The sequence below is a fragment of the Passer domesticus genome, chromosome W (genome assembly GCF_036417665.1).
Source record: "Passer domesticus isolate bPasDom1 chromosome W, bPasDom1.hap1, whole genome shotgun sequence".
Taxonomy (NCBI): Eukaryota; Metazoa; Chordata; class Aves; order Passeriformes; family Passeridae; genus Passer; species Passer domesticus.
Genome location: NC_087511.1, coordinates 18,030,891 through 18,056,175, shown reverse-complemented (window position 1 = coordinate 18,056,175; position 25,285 = coordinate 18,030,891). Strand labels below are relative to the sequence as shown.

The 25,285-nt window shown below is 47.3% G+C and overlaps 1 pseudogene; it reads left to right on the top strand.

The window, feature by feature from the left end:
* The first annotated feature begins 828 nt into the window (after positions 1-828).
* Positions 829-23,882, top strand: LOC135289183 (zinc finger protein 462-like; annotated as a pseudogene).
* Positions 23,883-25,285: the final 1,403 nt, after the last annotated feature.

Below are 25,285 nucleotides of genomic sequence, written 5' to 3'. Positions count from 1 at the left end.
TTTTGTACCCCATACTATTCTTGGTGTTTGGTGGAATTAATTCAAATGTACAGCATTCTAGTTTCAATTCACATATCTAGATCTCACTTTGCAATTATGTTTATGTTTTCCACTGAAGTCAGGAATTACAAGATTTTGAAAAGAAAGACAAGTGTTTTCATTTTAAAGTTTGTTGTTTGGTTTTTGGGTTTTTTTAATAGCTGCTAATGAAACTGACAGGACTTTCTCAGCTTCCAAGAAGGTTAGAGTAAGTCTTATAGAAGCAAAAACCACTGTTGTCCTGTTGTCTGTTTGTAAGTTACAGTGAATGAATGTTTGGGAATAATGTGGTTGTTCTTCTAGCATATAGCTGCTAGAGAAACAGACTTCCTAACAATGGCTCCCTCCGGAGTAATGGAAAAACCTAAAGGACAAAGTCCATTGAAACACTAGCCATTTGTCAGAAGGTTGACTGTAGCATTGCTAACAGCAACCTGTAAGTTACCTAAATAGGTCTTTCTTTGATTCAAAATTACCTTGATGCCTTTTAAATGTTGAGTTTTAGACTGCGGTAATTATGGAATTTCTGGAAATCATTAAGTCATTGAGACATTGAGTCAGCTACTGAGAAGAAATTAACTATCCTAGCTGAAACCAGGACAATAGTGATAGGAAACTTGGTGTTGATATATTTTCAGAATTCACTGAAGGAAATTTCTGTAAAAACAAGCAAAAACCCCTCTGAAACCCAACCAAACAGGGAAAACCAAAACAAACCCCTGCCTCTTTTCTTCTCCTTTCCTTGTTTTTCTTGCAGAATTTTCTAATGCAAAAGATAATTACTGAACCATGGAGGTGCTGCAGTGTGATAGCTGTGATTTCCAAGCTCCATCCTATGAAGACCTAAAAGCTCACATTCAGGATGTTCATACTGCTTTTCTGCAGCCAACAGATGTCTCTGAGGAAAACCCTAGCCAGCTGAGGTCTGGCTCCATGAATGCTAGCAACCAGACTGAGATAGAATTTTCTTTTGTAAAGGATGAATTTACAACTGCAGATGAAATAGCAGGTAAGCCTCAACCCCAAGCTCCTATCTCACATGTGACTTATTTCAGTGCATTTTAATTGGTACGCTTCAGTGTGTTTTTAAAAACTGTTACCTTTATCACTATAGTCAAGTGGATTTTGTTTAGTTACAGACAGATTTTTTCTATAAATGTAAATGTGTGGATTTGTTGTCTTGCTATTTTTCACATGCTTTATCATATTGCTTTTTTAAAGTTCTTTACACCACCATGAGCTCTAGAAAAGTTTTGAACTTTATTAGTGGACCTTTTTGTTTCAAGAAGCTTATTTTGGAAATTGTCTATCCTAAATTACGTACCATCTGTTAGTTTTCTGACCATTCTAGTATGCACAGGTCTAATCATAAATAAATGAGGGAATCCTAGTGTGATTAATGTGTTCAAGATGTGTGTGTATTCATATGCATACAGGGTAGGTGGGGGGAAAAGATCTAATTTTACTTATTTACATATTTACTTTTTAATTCTTATTTTAGGGCAAAATACAACAGCTCAGATGGGAACTGGAAGTTGTTGTAGCCAGAGCCAAAGCTTTTATGGTCAACATATGACTCCAAATCTTAAAGCAACCAACAAGTTTTTCCAGTGCCAATTCTGTGTGCGTTACTTCCGATCTTAAAACTTCCTCATAGAGGACACTCTAAAGGTTCATGGAGCACAGGCTGGGGGGAGCTCAGTAGGGTCACACACTGCTGGATCCTTAAATTGTAACATCATGATGCATGAGGGATTTGGCAAAGTTTTCTCTTGCCAGTTCTGCTCCTACAAATCACCAAGGTGCGCAAAGATTATTAAGCACCAGAAAATGTATCACAAAAACAATGCCAAGGAGAGTTTAACTCCTACTACTGCCTCTGCTATATCTGAATTGATATCTGCCTCTGTGCCAGTGCAGGAACCCTGCAAGGAATTGCCTGAAGAGGTGGTAGAACAGAGCATTTTGGAGTCCATGATCAAACCTCTAACAAAGTCCAGAGGCAACTTTTGCTGTGAATGGTGCAGTTACCAGACACTTCGAAAGGAGCGCTGGTGTGACCATATGATGAAGAAGCACCGCAGCATGGTAAAAATGCTGTCAAGTTTGAGGGAGGAACAAGACAGAACCAGTGTGCCTGATATGCAGAGTGCCCAGAATGCCTCCCCAAACTCTACTTATATCTCTATGAATATGACAGGATATGATATGTTGAATGCTGATGTCTCAAATGTCAGAAGCTCTATGAGCAATTCCCTTATCAGGCCAAACTCTTTTATATCCTCTAAGTTTTCTTCTGTGTCTTATCATCAAATGAAGTCTAAATTACCTCACAACTTGGACATAGTTAATTTGTCTGACAGACACCACTATGGAGTTGCTGACATGACAAATTCTGCTGACTTGGAAACAAGCAGTATGTTAAGTGACTCCAGCTCAGACAAAGAGCTAAATGAAGTGGACAGCAAGAGTGGCTTGAATTCAGTGGACAACCAGACTTCAGGAATATCTGCAGAGTAACTGATGGGATCTGATGACAACAAACTGTTGGAAACAAAAGGGATTCCCTTTAGAAGATACATGAACAGGTTCCAATGTCCTTTTTGTCCTTTCCTCACAATGCACTGCCGAAGCATCTCCCGTCACATTGAGAATATCCACCTGTCTTGGAAGACAACTGCATACAAATGCAATTAATGTCCTTTCACCTGTAAGAGTCCATTAAAGCTTGGAGCTCATAGGCAATGTCATGCAGGTACAATATCAGACTGGGACACTGAGAATTCTGAGAGTGAAAACATTGTCTCCTCTTTGAATGACAGCATGGTTTCTTATGAAAGTGGAAATATAAATGGAAGAAAGTCAGCTAGGATGATGGAAACAGTGCAGCAGCAACAGCAGCAGTTGCCTCAACCCCATTCACATCATTCTTATAAGTGCACAATATGTAACTATTCTACCACTACTTTGAAAGGCCTCAGAGTTCATCAGCAGCATAAACACTCATTTTGTGACAACTTACCAAAATATGATGGACTGCCATCCAACATGCCACAAGAGAATGAGGCAGATGGTCTCACCTTGGTCAGCACAGTGAAGAAAAGCCAGACCTCAATTCTTGGTCTCTCGTCTAAAAATAACTTTGTGGCTAGGGTCACTTGGAAGGTGTCAAATGACTGCCCTTTGGATCTCTCACCAGTAAAGAAAAGAACTAGAATTGATGAAATAGCAAGCAACCTGCAGGGCAAAATAAACCAAAACAAGCAGCAAGAAGATGCTGTGATTAATGTAGAGGATTATGAAGAAAAGGAAGAAGACAATGTGGAGATAGAAGTGGAATTAGACAGAGAAGAAGAACAAACAAAACCAATGGTGGAGGTTTCTAGTTCTTATGCACCCCATCAAATGTGGGGGAGGGAGACTAATGATTCCCAGAAGGATGCAAACTTCAGACACATGCATCACGATTATAATTCCACCAATGGAGCAGAGATCGAGCTCACTTTATCTGAAGATGATGAAGATTATTTTTCTTCTATTAGCATGAAAAATCAACATAGCCCTAATGCCTCTGTTCTAGGAAGCCAGCCAAATAGAAATGACCCTGATCAGGACAATGAAAATGTGGAGATTAATTACTCTGGCAGGTGTTACTATTGTAAACACTGTGATTTTAGCAACAAATCTGCCAGGAGTGTTAGCACCCACTACCAACGAATGCATCCCTACATAAAATTCAGCTTTAAGTATATGTTGGATCCAAATGATCGCAGTTCATTATACAGATGTCTTGAATGTTATATTGGCTATACAAACTTTGAAGACCTGCAGCAATACTATGGAGAGCATCACCCTGAAGCTATGAATGTATTGAACTCTGATCACTCTGATCTGATCTACCACTGTCACTTCTGTTCTTACACTAGCCCAAATGTTAGAAGCCTGATGTCACATTACCAAAGAATGCATCCAAAAGTTAAAATTAACAATGCAACTATGTTGTTGAGCAGCAAGAAGGGCTAAACTCAGAATCTCAAACACTGAGAGAGATCTTGAATTCTGCTCCAAACACAATGGCAACCTCCACCCCTGTGGCTCATGGGACTATTGTGCCAGCAAGTTTTAACAAAAGTGCCACAAAGGCTTTTAGTCAGAAGGCACCTTTGGTCAGTTCTGTGACTGTTTATGACTGTAATGTGTGCTCATTTGCAAGCCCTAACATGCATACAGTTTTGGTGCGTTACCAGAAAAAAACATCATGAAGAAAAAGCATCATATTTTAGAATTCAGAAGACCATGCATATAGCATCTGTAGACAGGGGCTCTGCCCTGGTTCAAATGTCTTTTGAGATGGGAGTGTTTGTCTCCCCCAAACAGTCCAACTTGTCTTCTCAACCTCTACCTTCCCCACCATTGCTCCCAGATCTTGCTCCTGAACTCTACTATTGCAAACACTGTTCATACAGCAACAGTTCAGTTGTGGGAGTGCTTGTCCACTACCAGAAAAGACATCCAGAAATAAAGGTCACTGCCAAGTACATCAGGCAGACACCCCCTACTGTGGCAATGATGAAGGCTGGTGAGCTGCCACCTGGGATTCAGAAAATGTCAGTGTCAGTGCAGCAGTTGAGCCAGGGAAGTTCTGAGAACTCTGTCAATCCCCCTGAGAATGAAATGTTTTTCTGCCAGCACTGTGATTATGGAAACCAGACTGTAAAAGGTGTGCTCATTCATTATCAAAAGAAGCATCGTGATTTTAAGGCCAGTGCAGATGTGATTAGACAGCACACAGCCACCATTAGAAGCCTTTGTGATCGTAACCAGAAGAAATCCTCTGGCAGCCCGCCTGCTCACACCTCCAGAACTGAACAGGACAGGACAAAGTTGAGAGCCCTCAAATGCAGGCAGTGTAGCTACACATCACCTTATTTCTATGCATTGAGAAAGCATATTAAGAAAGACCACCCGAATCTGAAGGCCACGGTCGCATCCATTCTGAGATGGGCATTTTTGGATGGCTTGATAGAAGCTGGATATCACTGTGAATGGTGTATTTATTCGCATACAGAACCCAGTGGTTTGCTTGTGCATTACCAAAGGAGACATCCTGAGCATTATGTTGACTATACATATATGACAACTAAACTCTGGGCAGGTCCAAATCCTTCCCCTCCTACCCTAGTGATGCCAACAGGGGCAATGACCTATAAATGCAGAGACTGCATTTTTGAAGCATCTTCCATTTGGGACATTACTAATCACTACCAGGCTTTTCACCCTTGGACTATGAATGGGGATGAATCTGTATTGTTATAAATCATTAAGGAGAGAGATGCTGCTAAGAAAATTGGCACACAACTTGATGAAGTTAAGGCCAGGATTAATTCTGAAAACCAGGTACTATCACAGATGGACCAGGATGTGGAGGACCCCAGTCTTTCCCATGAAAAAACTATTCAGCTGACTTCTGGAAACACTGCCATCTCCTCCACTCCATATCAGTGTACAGTTTGCCAGTCTGAATACAATAACTTGCATGGCCTCCTGACACATTACGGCAAAAAGCATCCCGGCACGAAAGTGAAAGTGCTGACTTTGCACAGGGCATAGACATTAACCCAGGGGCTGTGTACAAGTGCAGACATTGCCCATACATTAACGCACGCATTCATGGTGTCCTCACACATTACCAGAAACGTCACCCATCAGTAAAGGTCACTGCTGAAGACTTTGTGCGTGATGTGGAAAAGTCGAATAACTTTGCACAGAATGACATAGAAGAGATGAATAGGATTTTCAAGCAAGGCTATTGTGCATACAGGTGCAAACTATGTCCTTATACCCATGGCACACTGGAGAAGCTCAAAATTCACTATGAGAAATACCATGATCAACCTGAATTTGATGCTTTTGCTAAGTCACCACCAAAGTTGTCTGCCTCAGTGGAGCCAGACATGGTAACTGAAATCAAGGCCTCCCCAGAAATTGCTACTGATAGTGTTGGAGAAATCTATCCCAGCACCGCATTTCTCCAGTTCTCACTTAGTATCTCACATAGTGTTTTGGTGTCAGCTCTGCAAATACTTCTGTTCCACACGGAAGGGGATAGCCAGGCACTACCACATCAAACATAATAATGTTCAGGCACAACCAGAAGGCAAGAACAACCTTTTCAGGTGTGCGCTGTGTTCCTACACCAACCCCATCCGCAAAGGGCTTGCAGCACACTACCAGAAAAGACATGACATTGATGCTTACTACACTCATTGTTTAGCAGCCTCCAGGACAGTAAGCGACAAACCAAATAAAGTGATCATTCCATCTCCTCCCAAAGAGGAAACTCCTCAGTTAAGTGAGGAGCTGAGGAGGGCTGTGGAAAAGAGGAAGTGCTCACTTTGTTCCTTTCAATCTTTTAGCAAGAAAGGTATTGTGTCCCACTACATGAAGCGTCACCCTGGTGTCTTCCCTAAGAAGCAGCAAGGGAGCAAGCTGGGGGACTACTTCACTGCTGTGTATGCTGATGAACATGAAAAGTCAACTCCAGCTGAGGAAAGGAATAACTTTGAAAAGTTTGAGGTGGAGAGCAAGGCTCAGGAAACTGAGTGGCTTCCCTTCAGATGCATAAAATGTTTCAAGCTGTCCTTCAGCATGGCAGAGCTGCTGTGCATGCATTACACTGATCACCACAGCAAGGCTTTGAAGAGAGACTTTACCATACTGGGAAGTGGTACTTGCTCTCATAATGCTGACTACCAGTGTAAGCACTGTGATACTAAGTTGCATAGCATGGCAGAGCTGACCTCACACTTGAATAGTCACAATGAGGAATTTCAGAAGCATGCCAAACATCAGGAGAGGAGGAAACAGCTTTTGAGCAAGCAGAAATATGCAGATGGTGCTTTTACACATTTCAAACAAGAGAGGGTAAGGATCTGTGTGTCTGGTCTCCTTCTCTGCTTCCTCTCACCAGGGAGAAAACAAACCAAAAGCTGTTCTTCTACACCCCAGGAGGCTCCTTATTACTAATACCCACTTGCATGTTCACTTTAACAGCCAAATGAATGCAGATTAATGAGTGACTCAGTGTGTCAATGGGCTCTATAAATTAGTTACATATTTTGCTTTAATTTTCTTCATTTTCCACCTAGGCTCCATGAGAAGCTCTGTTCCTTCCAGTTGTTTCTTTCAGGATTTTCCCTATCTTTCTTCCTTTCTCCCACCCTTATGGATGGCTATCTGTATCTTTTGCAAGGCTGCTGTTTGTTTTCTCATAGACCATTTTAGCAAATATCCCGTTCCACTGCTCAGCAATGTACCTTTAAATAACACATCAATTCCTTTCTCAAGGTTATCTATTTCAGTGCATTTTCTGATAAAGAACTTGATGTTTATATGCATCTATCCAATAACTTCAAGGTTTGGGCAAGTGTTCCTGTGAACAGAAGACCAAATTCTGCTACTCTTTTCTGTACCCTTCTCCCCATCTGGAGTAGCTACTTTATGTAGAAAAACATACAGTGGGGGGGGAGGGGTAACCATGAAAGACCATGGCTTGGTATTGTAAGTTAAACATGAACGGTCTCATAGGGGACTGCTATTATGCAGAAACTGAAGGTTTTTTTTCTGTGCACATCCTATCCACCTATTTTGAGGGCTTAAATAGAACTCAGTGCAAATTGAGGTTGAAGTTTTGCACAATAGAATTTTGTAGTGGTTTGGCACAGGTAGTCGCTTGGTGATCCTCCAGCTAGCCTTCACCTCCTGGCCTGTGCCAAGAGTGGCTGCCCCCTATCTGCCCCTCGGGTCAGTCTGGGTGGCAGAAGAGCAGGGCTGCCTAATTCCCAGAGGCAGCAAAGCTGCTCTGTGTGGCTGATGATAGGAATCCCAAGTCGAGGAAGCCAGAACAAAGGAGACTAGAGGGGCCACTTGTATAAGTTCTTAAGAGGGTTTAATCTCCGAGAGAGTCCAGGGACAAGTGACAAAACTTCAACAGGGTAACAGCAACTTAAGAACAGGGGAGGATACTAGGGGAGGATAACCAATAGTAGAACAGCAGGGGAGGAACGTAGGGTGGGGATCAGATTCTAGGTAACCAATAGGGGATAACATGGGAGGGGATCAGGTTTGGCACACCAATGGAACTTCAAGGGAAGGGTGATAGACAAGGAAGGTTCTAGAGAAAGGGGTGGGGTTACATTTGATGAACAAGGGAAGAGGGAAGTACTTCCAGGATTGCCAGGGAAGGGTCTGGAAATCAGGGAGGTGCAGGGGAGATTGACATGGGGACTGACATAAGATTAGGTAGGAAAATAGTAGTAAATAACTTCAGGGCAAAAACATTGGGGAAACCGAACGGGGTACATGGAACGAACCACTATAAACTCACAATAAGGAACACCTTAAGATTACAATCTACCACAGTGGGTTGACCTTGTCTGGACACCAGGGGCCCACCAAGCTACTCTATCACTCCCACTATTCGTTAAGACAGAGGGGAAGAAATTAAGATGGAAAAGAACTTGTGGGTCAAGATAAAAGGAAGTTAATAAAACAAAAGCAAAGGCTGCACACAGAAGCAAGGGCAAACAAAAGATTTATTCTCTACTTCCCATCAGCAGGTGATGTGCAGCCACTTCCCAGGAAGCAGGGCTTCAGCATGTATAGTGGTTGCTCTGGAAGACAACACATAATAACAAATCCCCCCCCCCCCCCCCCCCCTTAGCTTTTATATCTTAGCAGATGTCATATGGTATGGAATACCCCTTTGGTCAGTTTGGGCCAGCTGTCCTGGCTGTATCTCCTTCCAGGGACTTGCCCACCCCCAGCCTAAGGGTCTTTGAGGGTTGGGGGGGAATGTTGAGACAGCACTGATGCTATGCCAGTGCTCCTCTGCAGTAACCAAAACACTGGTGTGTTCTCACCACCTTTCCAGCTCCCAATGCAAAGCACAGCACTTTGAGGGCTACTATGGGGAAATGAACTCCATGTCAACCAGACCCAATACATATGTGTACACGAAAGGTTATTTCACTAGTCTGAGTGTATTCCTAAAAGTGCGATATTCAAAGCATGTTTCAGTATTACATTAGTGTAACTGATTAATACTTGTGTGCTTCAATAGGCTTTTGGACACTTGAAAAATGCTTCAAACCCTAAGGAGAGGAAAGTAGTAGGCTACAAATGTAAATTTTGTGTGGAAGTTCATCAAACACTCCAAGCCATCTGTAATCATCTCTGTAAGCATGTCCAGTATGGTAATATTTCTTCTGTGTCACCTACAGTAAAGGTAAGAATTCTGTGAACTGGCAGCATTTTGTATTTGATATTAAGGCCTAACTGAAAGCCCATAGAGGGCTCCCATGGAGACAAATGGGTTTTGGACTGGACATTATGAGCAGTTAAACATGACATTCTAATCTAATTTTTCATGTTTCTGCAGCACATTTTGTTTACTTTAATATGTTTTGACTTTCTTCTGCTCTTCATCTGGGGCATAAAAATGATTTAATTCTCATTTCTTATTTGACACAAAGGAATTGCTATCACAGATGACTGAAATACTTGATTTATGAGCAGGAGCTTCTCCCTCAGCTGTTTTGGGCTACATTTCTGCTTTCTTAGACTCTTAAGGTGTGAGGGCTTTTTTCCTTTTTTTTTTTCTCCAACCCATATGCAAAAGTGAAATTATAGTGCTGCAAATGCATATTCAAATATCCACCTGAGCCAGGGGTCCAATTTAAGTGGTTAATTGTAAATGTGCTGCTGTTTCCTCCCTATGCAAGTGGAGACCACCTAGAATGTCTGAGGACAGACTGTACAGGGGGAGGTCAGGTGTGGTAATGTTGCAGGATCTGGTTATGCAGTTCTCCTTTTCTTGCTGCAGTGAGTACTCAGCAAAATCTCATTCTGCATTCTGTGTGACCTAAAGCATGCCTATTTCATGACATTGACTGCATGCTGTGTAAAGTTGCTGAGTCCATCAGAGTCTAAACAGTTGTACCTAAGAGCTTCCACTGTCCTTCCTTTAGCTTATCCAGTACTACTGACAAAATGAGGTGCTTCCCTTCTATCAAATGATCCCTGCTCTTTCTCTGCTTCTCAAGTAAAGTTTATGGGGGGGTCAATATCATCTTTTGAGCAAGTAGATACTACTTGCTCAACAGCAGAGAACAAAAACTAAAATACAAGACCCAAAAAACATGATATAAATATGCTTTTCAGTTTTAATGTTGCTGCAAAATGTTTGCTGTGCTAATTAACACTTAGGAAAGGGACTAAGAGATGGGTCATTTGTTTTTTAATGTGCATGCATATATATATATATATAATTAAAGACTAAACTCTTATGCATAAAGTCATTAGTGGAGTATGGTAGGGATACCTTTAGAAAGTGAATGCAGTGGGAAACAAAGTTAATACATAGGAGAGCCTGAGGGACAGAACTGATGGCTTTGGGGGGGATATATGTTTTTCAGCAGGAAGCTGAAGATTCTTCAAGAACACCTTTGGAGGGTTTTGAGGGAGCCAAAGAACCTGTGGAATTTACAGAAGCTGAATCTGGAGCATCCTTGGAAGATGAAACCAGGCCTGGGGGCTACCACTGCAGCCAGTGTGACCGGGTTTTGATGTCTATGCAGGGTCTGTGATCTCATGAGAGGGGTCATTTGGCTCTGGGTGTGTTTACCTGGGAAGACAAGTACAGCTGCCGGTATTGCTCCTTTGTCTCTCCTTTCAGGCACAAGTAAGTTATGGCTTGTTTTCAACAGAAGCACAGACTAGCACGGGTATTTTTTACATTGGTTGACATGGAAGGAGAGCACACTCAATTTGATTTCAAGCCATGTTTTTCTCTGTTCTCAGGAATTAAATATTTTTATGGCCCCAAACTATTTACCATTGCCTGTGACTATAAAAAGTCTCATTTTTATATCTTCTCAAATTTGAGTCCTCTTTTTGTTGTGTGTAGAGGAAATGCACACCAAACAAAAGATGTCCACCACTGTCATAATTTCATGCTGGCACAATGCCAGTGCCCCCATGAAAATATACTTTCCCTAGTGGCTGCTGTGAGATGTGATAAGAAATAGAGCAAAGCAGTCTCCAACTTAGGAATAAAGGAAAAAAAACTTTATTAACTACAATATCTAAAAATGAACAGACACAGAACTCAGAATGAAAACCCTCCAAATACATTCCTCCTCCTCCCCCCATTTCCTCCACAGCATGAAATAAAACCTTAGATTTTCACCCAGTCACCATCTCTCAGATAATCAACTTTCAGTCCATCACCACCCCTCAAATAATCAACTCTCAAGTCCATCAGGGAGAGAGGAGTCCCCCCTTGCACCATAGGCTTCCCCCGGAAACACAATTGAAACCTCTTGTGTTTCCATGTCACTCGTGGCACTGCCCAGAGAACATTTGCCCTTGTGACTTCTTCCCTCCATGTCCAGTGCTCTCACCACTGCACATGGACCAGAACTGCTTTTAGGGTTCCCCTTTTAAGGATGCTTTGCCAAGTTCCAAAAAAAAGCAACAGTCTCTCAGCTTCGGGACACCAGTCCCCCCCAAATTCACCCCCTGGGGCTGAGAGGCCTCATAAACAGAGATCTTCCTCTTCACTGAAGACAGAGGGCATCACCACACCCTCCTCAGCCGTCTCTGTTCACGCCACTGCACTCTCTTGGCTCCAAGGCATTGCCTCCCCTTAAATGCAGTTTTTGTGTCACAGGAAAAACATGGGTCTGTCCATGGCCATACAAGAAAAGAGTCCAGCCCAAGGCTACTCCATCATCTCCTCCCACCTAGGATTCTTCTCAACTCTTCTGACATCTCTCACTTGCACCAACTTTCATCACACTTGCCCATTCCTCCTATTTCATCTCTCTCTCTCTCTTCATTCAGATTCAGGAGGATCAGTATTTGTAAAGTTTCCATGATTCAAGAAAAGGGTTAAAATCTTCTCCTCTGTCTGCCCAGAACTCCCACCGCGGCGCAGCCGGTTTTCGGGGCCACATCCCCCACTTCTCCTTCTGGCCGGCCATGCTGCCAGCCCATGATATTGAATTTCAAGGCAGCACAGGCACTGGCTCTCTCTCTATCTCTCTCCCGGGGGGGCCCGATGCCTCTCAGGGCTCCTCCACCCTTCCATCTTGCAAAGCCTTCACCCTCCTTCTCTGCCCAAGGTTCTGGCCTACCTCACACCAGCCACATGACTTCCCCTCCCCCACCCAGGCCATAGCTGGGCAGGGGAGGTCTGACCTCTTTCACCAACTGGAACCAAGAGAGAGTTCCCCTGGGAGTTCTCTGCTTTTTAACCCCCTGTGTTCTCAGAGGCAGTCCATACCTCCAGTGGCCACACCAGGTGCCAATATTCAAATCCAAGCACTGATTGGTTTGACCACAACCTCCCAAAAAACTCACTTCCTTCTCAACCTAGGACAACCACGTATGCAGTTCTGTCAAATGCATGAAATTAAAAAATCCATAGAGGAAAAAGTATTTTCACTAGCCTTCCATGTAACTGCTTTATTTTTAAAGAGTACTGTGACTTTTATTTGATTGAGATTTAATTTCTAGTGTTGAACAGTTATCACATACCAATCTTAAAGTTAGATTATTTATTTCTAATTTGTGTTATGCAATTTCAGTCTATGAACATAGTCTTGACATCAGTGTGGCATACTTGAAATAAGTTGAGAAATTACCCCTTATCTGATGTGATCCTTGAAAAATGCATGGTCATAATAAATAATCAAGTTCCTTATTACTTATTTCTTTGCCTACAGCTAGGAAACTTTAGAGTTCTTTCAATCAGATTTTTTCATGGCTTGCCAGAAAGAAATGAGGTTTATTGCATTTTTTTTACTGGCATCCTAGATTGGCAAACACATGTACATGTTTTTTGTAGCCTCTTGGGGGAGAAATGTCTCATCCCCCCATTCTATGTCCACCCCCTTTCTCCTCAAAGAAGAAAGCTCTAGGTGCCTGTTTAACATAGGCATTGATAGTGCTGTCAGTGACACCCTTAAAGTGGATGAAGTTGTTGCGGTTCTGTAATTAAAAGTATGCGGAAAAGAAAACACAATAAAAGAAATATTTATAAACCCTTGTGTTAGAAAAGCAGCATCTCTGTCAGTATCACAGCACGGTTCTTATGTGGATGAGCAACAGGACAGTCCAAGGGCTGGGCAGGCCTTGGCAATCTCTCATTAATATCCTGGATCTGAGCTGATAGGAAGCAGTAAATTGCCCTGTACAGCAGGTCAGGTTGACATCTCCCCTGCAGAAGGGAATCTCCCACTACGATGACTCACCGCTTCCCCCTGTTGTTGCTGCATGGTTCAGGTGCAGCCAGGTCTGATGCTTCATTGGACAGAGCTCTCAGCCCCTCATGTGCAATCAGATGCAGAACTATAGAACCTATTCTGTAGCTGCAGTTCTGCTGGCAAAGCAAGACCCATCCTCCCAGTGCCAGATATCACAAACTTCCAGCCTCTACCATCTTGGTAGTCTCCATTTCCCAACCTAATAGACACTGGCTGCCTCTCCAGTACAATTCACAGTTTGGGCTCGTGTCTGTGCAGGATCCCTGAGAAGAATGTTTTTCTCATTATCTCTGATGCTATGCAGATGTCCGACCTCCTGCAGCTCCTTTAACATGGTAACACAGCTCTTCAACCAGTGCACACTTCCTGTAGGCAAGGAGACAGTTTTTCTCTGCCTCATCCTCAGTGAGAAGCCTCAGTGAGAAGCATCAGCTATTCCTTGTAGCCCCAGACATAAAATGGGATGGGATGGGATGGGATGGGATGGGATGGGATGGGATGGGATGGGATAGAATAGAATAGAATAGAATAGAATAGAATAGAATAGAATAGAATAGAATAGAATCTTTCACTTGGAAGGGACATACAATAATCATCCAGCCCAACTACCTGACCACTTCAGGGCTAACCAAAAGTTAAAGAATGCTGTTAAAGCATAGTCCAAATGCTTCTTAAACACTGACAGGCTTGGGCCATTGACCACGTCTCCAGGAAGCCTGTTCCAGGGTTTGGCCACCTGCTCAGTAAAGAAGTGTTTCCTAATGTCAAGTCTAAACCTCCTCTGACACAGCTTTGAAACATTCCTATGCATTCTATCTCTGGATCCCAGGGAGAAGAGCTCAGCACCTCCCTCTCCCCATCCCCTCCTTGGGAAGCTGTATAGAGAGCTATGAGGTCACCCCTCAGCCTCCTTTTCTCCAAACTAGACAAACCCAGAGTTTTCAGCTGCTCCTCACAGGACATGCCTTCCAGCCTTTTCACCAGCTTGGTTGCTGTTGTGGTGTGATGACATGGCTTGCCTCAGTTCCCTTGGTTTCCCCCTGAAATTTCCTTCCCCAGGTGGGTGTCAATCACCCTTCCTTTTCCCCACCCTTGACCCCTGCTGGACACTGTCTGTCAAACCAGAAATTCCAAGAGGACCATTGAGTGATTGGCAGGTTCAAAGGATGCTCTCCAGCCCCTGGGGGGCCCTTGGCCCACCCAGGTGTCCCTCTCACCTGAGACCCCCTCCCCCTGTGCCTGGTTGGTGGTCCCTGGGTCCCCTCCCCTGGCCCTCTCCCCAGGTAAAACGGCAAGCAGACCACACGGGGGGGGGGGGTGGGGGGGTGGGTTCTGTTGGAGAGTTCTGTTGGGAGAGTTCAGTGGAGTTGTTGCAAGATTCAGAGGCCGTGCCACCAAAATAAAACTCTGGATTAAACACTCGCCATCAGTGTTGTGGTTCGTTTGGGCAGGGGGGGCACCCCGGGGAGTCCCCGGAGGGCCCCCTAGGCTGTGAGTTGGCTGGCAGCAGCAGGCAGGCAAGGAGACTCCACATGGCTTCTGAGGGTGCTGATTAGATGAGTGTTTATTTGGGGTCCCATCCCCGGGAACAGCATGGTTACTGAGGGAGAAGGGGGGAAGGGGGAGGAGGAAGGGAGGGGGAGCCTAGGGGAGGGAAGGGACAAGAGGGTAGGAAGGGTAAGAGGGGGGAAAAGGCTAAGAGAGGGGTAAAAGCTAAGAGGGTGACGGTTTAAGAGGGGGATTGAAAATGGGCGCAGAATCAGACTTGGTCCAATGGGATTACAGATACAGGATGGTTCAGGGCAGGACCACAGGCTTGGGATATATCATACATTTTGGAGGGGTGAGACAGAGCATAGCATTTAAATAAAATGCAATACTAGACCTCACCCTTTTTTTTGTTAGAAAGATAAAGAGAAATGTGATAATTAACAATTTAAAAAATGAAACAGTAGTTATACAGTTTTGTAACATTAAAATAAATACAATTGCAGTGAGGATTATGTTTTAAACAGTCCATTTGATTTGATGTTTGCTTTTGGTGGTAGGCAGCAAAGATAGAATGAGCATTTAATTGTAATAAACAGGTTATGTGGGTCCATATTGCAGATCTTAAGCAAATTTAAAGCATGAGTGAGTGCTTCCTTTGGCACTAAGCTCATAGGGGAATTTTGGGATTGGCCTTTTCAGCGTGACTGGCCTAATGCTGTCTAACCTTTTCCAACTGGCTTTTCAGACCACCACAGCCCCCAGCTTAGGCTGAGGTGCCGACTTTGTTCCCCTACTCAGGGCTTTCACCTTCCAACTGGTTTAACCCAGAAGACCCCCAGTTTTAGGTCATTAAAAGAAAAAAAAGAAATTTGGCTTCAGCTACAACCTATACTCAGGGAGCATTCACCACAAAATCCATCAAAATACTTTCCTAGACACCATTTTAGGTTATCAGTCACCCTCAGAACCTACTGAGGAGAGCATGAACCCAACAGCGATTATGATTCAGCAGTCTAATACTGTCTGAACCCTCGCTATTAAAGAAACAATCAAAAACTGCTTCTCGTCAGATCAACCCTTGTGACCTGACAGGCCCCTGCTTTCTAAAACTGAAAACAGGACAATCTGCAATATGAGCACAAACAAACTAGAAAAGCATGATTGTAAAAAACTACTTCATGGGGACGGGAAGGAGGTGGAGAGAGGACAGGTATTGGATAAGAATGATAAAAAGGTTAGAGGGTTTTAGGATAAAAGTTCTAGCTGACGCGCTCTTTTCAGCTAGAACAAGTGGATAGGGATTGGGAACTGGGGAGGTTACAGGGAGCCAGGGACTCTGCAAAAGAAAAACCTTTTTGGGGTACCCTGCGCCTTCAAGCGTTTTGCTCCCGATGATCTACCCAAAATAAGGAAAAAAGGGGTATGGATTGCAGAGAAGGATATTATCCTGCTCTTGGAGTAACAGGGGAAGGAGATCATAAAGTAGAATTTTCAATTCAGTGAAATGTTGAGGCTTAGCCATGTGGCTGCAGTGCCGGGTTTAGAAGGATGGAGTGGATTCCCGGGGGTTTGTTAAGGGGAGGGCTGGTTAGGGATGGAATTAGGGAGAAGGAGCAGTGAGGGGAAAGACCGAGGAAGAAGGTCACAGAACTGAGGAAAACAGTTTTGGGGAGGTGCGTGGCCTGGGCAAAGCTGAAAACTGAATCTTGGTGGTCTGGTGTCTCCCCCACAGAAACTGGTGGGCTTGGGTTCCTCCTTTTGCCGCTGCTGTGGTCCAGGGCATCGGCTGCTGGGGCTCGGCCATCCGCATGGCCTGCCCGCTCTGCGGCCCCCCTCCTCCCACCATGGTTGGCCCCGCCTTGGTGGTGGCTCCCGGCAGCAGCGGCTCTGATCACCCACGTGGCGACGGAGCCGCAAGCGGGCCGGGGCGGCAGCAGGCTGGCAGTGGCAGAATGGCCGTGCGGTGTCTCGTGGGGCCTCTGGGCCTTGGTGGAGGGGCTGCCCGGGGCCGCCCCATGATGCCGAAAGTGGCAGGGAAGTGGTGTTCAGTGGGGTTCTGCTGGCACAGTCCATTTTCTTCTCAGGGCTGTCGGTGCTCTTGCCGGACGTTGGGCGCCATTTGTTGTGGCAAGCAGACCACACGGGAGGGGGGGGTTTCTGGTGGAGAGTTCTGTTGGGAGAGTTCAGTGGAGTTGTTGCAAGATTCAGAGGCCGTGCCACCAAAATAAAACTCTGGATTAAAAACTCTCCATCAATGTTGTGGTTCGTTTGGGCGGGGGGGGCACCCCAGGGAGTCCCCGGAGGGCCTCCTAGGCTGAGAGTTCGCTGGCAGCAGCAGGCAGGCAAGGAGACTCCACACGGCTTCTGAGGGTGCTGATTAGATGAGTGTTTATTGGGGGTTCCATCCCCGGGAACAGCTTGGTTACTGAGGGAAAAAGGGGGAAGGGGGAAAGAGGGGGAGGAGAGCCTAGGGAAGGGAAGGGGCATGAGGGGAGGAGAAGGGCTAAGAGTGGGGGAAAATCTAAGAGAATGACTGGTCTCGCTCGCACGGTTTAAGAGGGGGATTGAAAATGGGTGTGGAATCAGACTTGGGCCAAAGGGATTACAGATACAGGATGGTTCAGGGCAGGACCACAGGCTTGGGATATACCATACATTTTGGAGGGGTGAGACAGAGCATACCATTTAAATAAATGCAATACTACACATCAGGACCCACTCCTTTCTTCACCTCGCCTCAAAGGTTTCTCCAGCTCAGGAAGGCCTGAGGAGTGACCCCCTCAACAGCAAGCTCCAGCCCGCAAGCACCGGAGTTCAGGTCATGCCCGGACTTGTCTCCACGTGCCTCAGCTGCGACCACAGGTACTGAATAGCGTCTCTGGGGAGGATGCACCACAGGTGCTGGTATTTGGTCAGCAGCCGAGGCCAGACAAACCAAGGCAGTCTCGTCAGTAATATTGGTACTCTCCAATAGGTTGCCTTCCTCTGGGGGCAATTCAAAAACCTTCCTTCTTAAACTGTGGGGCCCAGAACCGCACACAGTATTCAAAGTGAGTCCGTGCCAATGCTGAATACAGCAGGATCATTACCTCTCTTGACTAGCTGGTTCTGCTGTGTTTGATGTGCCCCAGGATGAGGTTTATCCTTTTGGCTGCCAGGGCTCACTGCTGGCTCATATTGAGCCTGCTGCTGACCAGCACCCCCAGATCCCTTTCTGCAGGACTGCTCTTCTGATCAGTGGAGACCTCCCTAAACTCTCCAGACCTTTGGTAGATGATTAAGATGGATCCTGCCATAGATCCACTAGCTCCTTCAGTATTCTAGGATGAATCTCATCAGGCGCTATGGAATTAAGAACATTTAGATGATACAACTGATCCCTTAAAATTTCTGTGTCCATAAATGGAAAGTCACTGTTCCTACACTTGTGGTCCTCTGACTGAAGTTGTGGTCAACAGCTCAATGTTCGTATGGAGATCAGTATGAAGTGGTATTCCTCAGGGCTCTGTCTTGGAACTGGTGGTCTTTAATATCTTTATCAAGGACATAGACAAAGGGATCAAGTGCACCCTCAGTAAATTTGTGGATGGCATGAAGCTGAGTAGTGCAGTTGACACACCTGAAGGATGGGGCCATCCAGAGGGACCTGGACAAGCTGAGAAGTGGGCCCATGTGAATCTAATGAGGTTCAACAAGGCCAAGTGCAAGGTGCTTCAACTGGGTTGGGGCAATCCCAGACATGAGTACAGGCTGGGAGAAGAACTCATTGAGAGCAGCCCTGTGGAGAAGGACTTGGGATTTCTGGTGAACAGAAAGCTGGACATAAGCCAACATTGTGTGCTTACAGCCCAGAAGGCCAATTGTATCTTGGGCTTAATCAAATTAGGTGTGGCTGGCAGGTCAAGGGAGGTGATTTTTCCCATCTACTCTGCTCTGGTGAGACCCCACCTGGAGTGCTGTGTCCAGCTCTGGGGCTGCCAGCACAAGAAGCACATTGACCTGTTGCAGCAAGTCCAGAAGAGGCCACCAAGATTATCAGAGGACCGGAGTACCTCTGCTATGGAGACAGGCTGGGAGAGCTGGGGTTGTTCAGCCTGAAGAAGAGTGAGGAGACCTTACTGCAACCTTTCAGTACTTAAAGGGGGCTTATAAGAAATAGGTAGAGAGACTTTTTGCATGGGCAGATAATGATAGGACAAGATGTAATGGTTTTAAACTAAAAGGAGTGATTTAGATTAGATGTTAGGTAAAAAATTCTTTAGTGTGAGGGTGGAGAGGCACTGGCAGAGGTTGCACAGAGAAGTTGTGGATGCCCCATATCTCAAAGTGTTAAGGTCAGGTTGAATGGGGCTCTGAGCAACCCAATTGGGGTGGCATCCCTGCCCATGGCAGGGGGGTGGACCTAGATGATCTTTAAGGTCCCTTCCAACCCATTCTATGACTAGGGAAGTGATTGTACCCCTGTACCGGGCAGTGGTGAGGCTGTATCTTGAATCCTGTGTCCACTTCTGGGCCACTCACTCCAAGAAGGACATTAAGGCACTGGAGTGTGTCCAAAGAAGGGAAACAAGACTGGTGAAGTGTCTAGAGTACAAATCTGATTAGGAGCGGCTGAGGGAGCTGGGGGAGGCACAGCCTGGAGAAAAAGAGGCACAGGGGAGAACTTATTGCTCTCTACAACTACCTGAAAAGAGGTTGTATTTACGTGGGAGTTGGTCTGTTCTTTCTAGTAACAAGCAATAGGATGAGAGGAAATGGCCTTAAGTTGCACCAGCAGAGGTTTAGATTGGATATTAGGAAAAATTTCTATACAGAAAGGGTTGTCAAGCATTGGTTGGCACAGCACAAGCTGTCCAGGGAGGTGATGGAGTTGCCATCCCTGGAGGGATTTAAAAGTCACATAGATGTGGTGCTTGGGGATATGGATTAGTGGTGGGCTTTGCAGTTTTAGTTTAATGGTTAGACTCAATTACTTTAGATGTCTTTTCCAACCTAAATGATTCTATGCTTCTGTTATCCTTAGACCTCCTCTTGCTATTAATGTTCTTTAAAAAGACTTTCATTTTTGTCTGGCACTACCCTGTTCAGTTTCAACTGTAGTTGAGCTTTGGGTTTTTGTGCTTTCTCCTTGCGTATACAAACCACAGATTTGTAATGTTACTGCAAAGTCTGACCTTGCTTCCAGAGATCGTAGCATTTGTTTTTCCTGTTGAGTTCCATGAGGAGTTCCCTGTTCAGCCAAGCTGGTCTTCTGCCCCATTTTCTTGACTTCTGACACAGTGGGATTGCCTGCTCCTGTACTTTTTAAAAGTGCTTCTTAAAAACTGACCAGGACTCATGAACCCTTAAGCCCTCAAAAGCAGACCTTCAGGGGACACAGCTAAATAGCTCCCTGAATAGCTTAAAGTTTGCTCTCTGAAATAAAAGGTAGCAACTCTGCTGACATTTTTTTTTTCTCATTACACTGAAAATTTTAAACTCAACCATTTTGTGATCATTGAGGCCAAGACAACTACCTACCATCACATCTCCCACAAGTCCTTCTCTTTTAGAATAATAGAATAATTAAAATTGGAAAAAACCTCCAAGATCATCAAGTCTAACCTTTGACCAATCACCATCATGCCCACTAAAGCATATACTAAGTGCTCCATCTACTTGATTTTTGAACACCTCCAAGGATGGTGGCTCTACCACCTCCCTGGGCAGCCCATTCCAATGCTGGACAACCCTTTCTAGGAAGAAATTCTTTCTGCAGTCAGGCTGGCAGGCCTTTAGTTCCCTGCATCCTCCTTCCAGCCCTTCTTGTGGATGGACATCACACTGGCCTTTTTCCACATTGACTTTTCTTAATATGCAACCTAAGCCTCCCCGACAATGCTCCAGCCCTTCCTTCAGGTCCTGTCACTGGTCACCAGAGAGAAGAGATCAGTGCTGCCCCTCCACTTCCCCTCATAAGGAAGATGTAGACTTCTATGAGGTCTTCATTCAGTCTCCTCTAGGCCAAACAAATCAAGTCACTTCAGCTGCTCCTCATATAGACCCCTGTCGCCCTGATTTTTTAAGACTTTCTAAAGCCTTCTGATGTTGCATTCTTGTATGAAACTTTCTCACACACTTTTCTGTAAACAACTTATTGTTTGCATTCTCTTATGGAGGAGGAGAAATTTGATGGACTGTTGGTTTGTCCAGTGTCCCTGGAGAGGTGGCACTTTCACCTTCCAATCCTCTGTCACCTTTGGAAATCTAAAAATGTAGGAGTCAGAAAATAAACTCTCTCTTTTCCCTGTCTGAGAGCAGCAGCGTGTCTGCGTCGTGTTGTCTTGTGTCCTGTAGTGACATCTGGTGACCGCCGAAGTGTACTGCAGCCTAGGCTGGAGGCAGAGAGTTCGGGCTGTCGGGTGAGATTGTGCCGTTTGTCCCCTTCCCTGCTGGGAGCTTGGTCTGCTGTCCTGTGATAGCGGCACTCCTGTGGGTATCATGAGTGCGTTTGGTGCGTTGGGTTCGTGGAGACGGTTCCTGGAGAACAAGAAGATCTCCGTGCCCTGGAGTGATTTCGAAACACTCCATTGCTGGGATACACAGCGGGGATTCTTTTCCGACCCTGGGGAGGCGTTCTCTGAGGCGGCGTGGTCTTGCGTGAATGACCACCTCGTGGAGGAGATGATTGCTGGTGGTCCTGCCAGCGTGAAATTGATGTGGGACACATTGCGGAAAGTTGCTCGGGCTGTATGGGGGTTTGAACCTTGCAGCTCTGTAGGTTCCCGGAAGGACCTGTCCGTCTCGGATGGGGATGAAAGGGAATCTGAGTTTTTGAGCGACTCAGAGGCTTCCCCCGCTTCCCGGTGGGGGGAGCTGGGGGATGATTCCGCCTCCGAGGGTGGTGGTTGGTCCTCGGAGGGGGATTGGACTCTCAACCCTCTGTTCCAGGGTGATCAGCCGGGGGGCGGAGTCCCGCGGGTTTCTGGGGGTCCCGGGAAGGCAGCTCGGCTGACTCGCCCTGCCCCGAACCGCGGAGTGGAGGGGCAGCCGTCGTCCCCCTGTGCCTTCCCGGCGCTCGGGGGCGATGAGGGGCCCCTGGATCAGTGCCCGGTTTTGTTCGGGTCTGATTCGGTGACAATGCTCTGTTCGCATTGTGGTAAGTCCACAACATATTCCCTGGAGCCGGCGGAAGCGGGTTCACCCGCTTCAGATTCGGGCCCGTCTCGCGAGGGGACACTTTCTCCTGTTTCTGAGCCTGAGCAGCCCGCCGGGCATGCGCAGGCGGTGGAGGCTGCCGGAGGCGGGGCGTTGGTCGGTGCTCGATCTCGTCCCATCATGGTGGGCGGCATGCCTGCCTCGCTTTGTTCAGCGGAGGCGGAGTCGGCTGCGGCCTCCCGTGAGATGGGGCGGGTGCTGCTAGGGGCTGTGCCAACCTCCCTTGTGCCGCCCCGCGCTGACGTGGCTCCGCGAGCCGCATCTCTCCCTGTGTCCCGTCCCTCCCCTGCGCGGGAGACGGGTGGCTCCGCGTCGGGCTTGCGGTCTGTGCCGGCGCCTGCGTCCACTGCGGCGCCCTCTGCTGGTGCCGAGGCGGACGGCACTGCCGGGGGAGCAGCTGGTTCGGCCCCGCAGTCCCCGCCCTCCGCGGGGGCTGCGGCGCGCCAGGGCGCTGGGGTGTTCACCTTTAGCGCGACTGCTGACGCGGCCAGCGGGAGACCGGTGTTCTCCCGGGGTCGCAGATCCTCCCTGCCGGGTGTGTGGACTCTTCCCCCGTGCCAGGTGACCGTGCGTCCGAAGGATCCCAGACGATTCTGGGGGGAAGTCGGAGCTACGGCTGATGAGATGCGTGAGCCTGTCTCCTCGCAGCGTCTGCAGGATCACGGAGGGGGCTCCTCTGGCTCTGCTGGTGCTGCGGGGGATGCGGGGTCGAGTGCTGTCGCAGTGCCTCGCAGGCAGGCAGTTGCTCTTGTTCCCGTGGGGCCCACGGAACGGGACACGGCAGGTACTGTGGCCTTGCTAGAAGGCCCCCAGGCTTTTCCTGTGATCAGGGGTCTTGCTCATAACACTTATGAGCCTCTGCCCTTCAAGACAAAGACAAAACTCCGTGAGACGGTTGCTCGACATGGTCTGGGCTCTTCTGAAGTCATGCACATGCTTCGCATGATTTCTCCTGAGGTGCGCACGCCCGCCGATGTCCGTGATGTTGCGCGTGCTCTTTTTGATCCCGTGCAATTTGGCGTCTTTGAGACCAAGTGGGCTCGCTTGGCAGCCACTACAGCACAGCATAATGCTACACTGGGGCCACAGGATCCCAGGAGAGTGGCTGACGTTGACATGCTGATGGGTACAGGCAATTACACTGAGCCTCAGGGACAGGCTGGCTTCTCTCCCTCCGTGCTTGAGCAGTGTCAAGCACTAGGCAGCATGTCGGCAGTGATTCAGACCGTAGAAATGGCTGCTCCAAGGCAACCATTTGCAACCATTGTCCAGAAGGCTGATGAGTCTTTCATGACATTCGTGGGGAGGCTGACTGCCTCAGTGGAGAGGCAGCTGACAAATCCGCTGACAAGAGAGGCTGTGATTGCGGACCTAGCGAGGAGCAACTGTACGGCAGACTGTAAGAGAGTCATAGACGCTCTTCCTGGTGGGGCTACTGTCTCGCAAATGACAGAGGCCTGTTCGGTCATAGGTCCCCCTGTTCAGAAGATGGCTGCCTGGGTTACTGCTGCGCAGCCAGCCTGGGCAGCGCCACAGGGCTGGCAGAAGCAGCAGGGGAATGCTCAGGGCGGCAAGAAACGGGGGAAGAAAGAACAGAAGGAAAAGATTCCTATGTTTCTGTGTGGTCGGTGTGGAAGACCGAACCATATGACAAATGTCTGCAAGGCAACGGTTCATGCTAATGGCCAGGCACTGCCGGGCTCGGGAAACAGGAAGCGAAGCGCGAAGGGGAGACGCGCTCAGACACAAGCTTCTCTCCAGACCCCGGAGCCGATGGAGGTTTGCTCAGCCGGCTTGCAGCCAGCACCCGCGGCTCAGCGGGTGTAGACGTCTGCACAGCAGCAACAGTTGTGTTAGAATCTTGTGAAGTACACAAGGTTCCCCTAGATGCCTTTGGTCCCTTGGGTGGGGGCATGAGTGCTCTCCTGATGGGGAGGTCTAGTGCCACTCTTCAGGGCATCGTTGTGCATCTGGGGCTCATTGATACAGACTTTACAGGGCAGATTTGTGCCATGGTTTCCACACCCACCCCCCCGGTCACGATCCCGAAAGGGACACGACTTGCTCAACTTGTGCCCTTTAAGTCCTCTGTTCGCAGGGCAGCGGACCGGTCGCGTGGAGCTGGCGGTTTCGGATCCACTGGGCCGCCTCAAGTGCACTGGACTGCTGTCCTGACCAAGGAACGTCCTGAGATGATGTGTGCCCTGTCCATTCCTGGTGTGACGCCGTTGGAGACTCGCCTTCGCGGGCTTCTTGACAGCGGCGCTGACATCACGATTCTCTCTCTTGCTGCCTGGCCTCCAGACTGGCCCCTGGATCCGGTGGAGACGCCTGTCAGGGGGCTGGGGGGAACGGCGCAGTGTTACGTGAGCCAGCAGTCCGTGCTGGTCACGAACCCAGAGGGACAGACGGTCTGGATCAGGCCGCATGTTACTTCTACTCCTGTTAACCTCTGGGGGAGGGATGTTCTGTCAGCGTGGGGGGTGCGCATCGGGACGGGTTTTTGATGGGGGCCACTGCGATGAAGGGCGCGGACTGTCCTACGCCTCCTATATGGTGGTTGGTGGACAAACCTGTTTGGGAGAACCAGTGGCCCCTCCCTCGAGATAAATTGGTCGCCCTTCGGAATCTGGTGCAGGAGCAGTTGGACCAGGGTCATTTGGAGCCTTCTACCAGTCCCTGGAACACTCCTGTCTTTTGCATCAAGAAGAAATCTGGGAAATGGAGGTTGTTGCAAGACCTCCGAAAGGTCAATGCCGTGATGGAAGGCATGGGAACATTGCAGGCGGGCATGCCATCGCCTGCCATGCTCCCTGCCGATTGGCCGGTCCTCATTGTGGATCTGAAGGATTGTTTCTTCACGATTCCTTTGCATCCCAATGACAGGCCGAAATTTGCCTTCTCAGTGCCAGCAATTAACAACGCTGAGCCCGCACAGAGGTATCAATGGAGGACCCTTCCTCAGGGCATGCGCAATTCTCCGGCCATATGCCAGTGGTATGTGGCCCGTGCCTTGTCTGGAGTTCGTGAGCAGTTTCCTGGTGCACTTCTGTATCATTATATGGACGACATTTTGGTGGCTGAGCCCACCCAGGATGAGCTGCTGAGAATTCAGCCTCAGTTGCTCGATGCTTTAAATGCACATGGACTGCAGGTGGCTCCAGAAAAGGTCCAGCAACAACCGCCTTGGAAGTATTTGGGGGTCAAAATTCTGGAACAGACAATCTGTC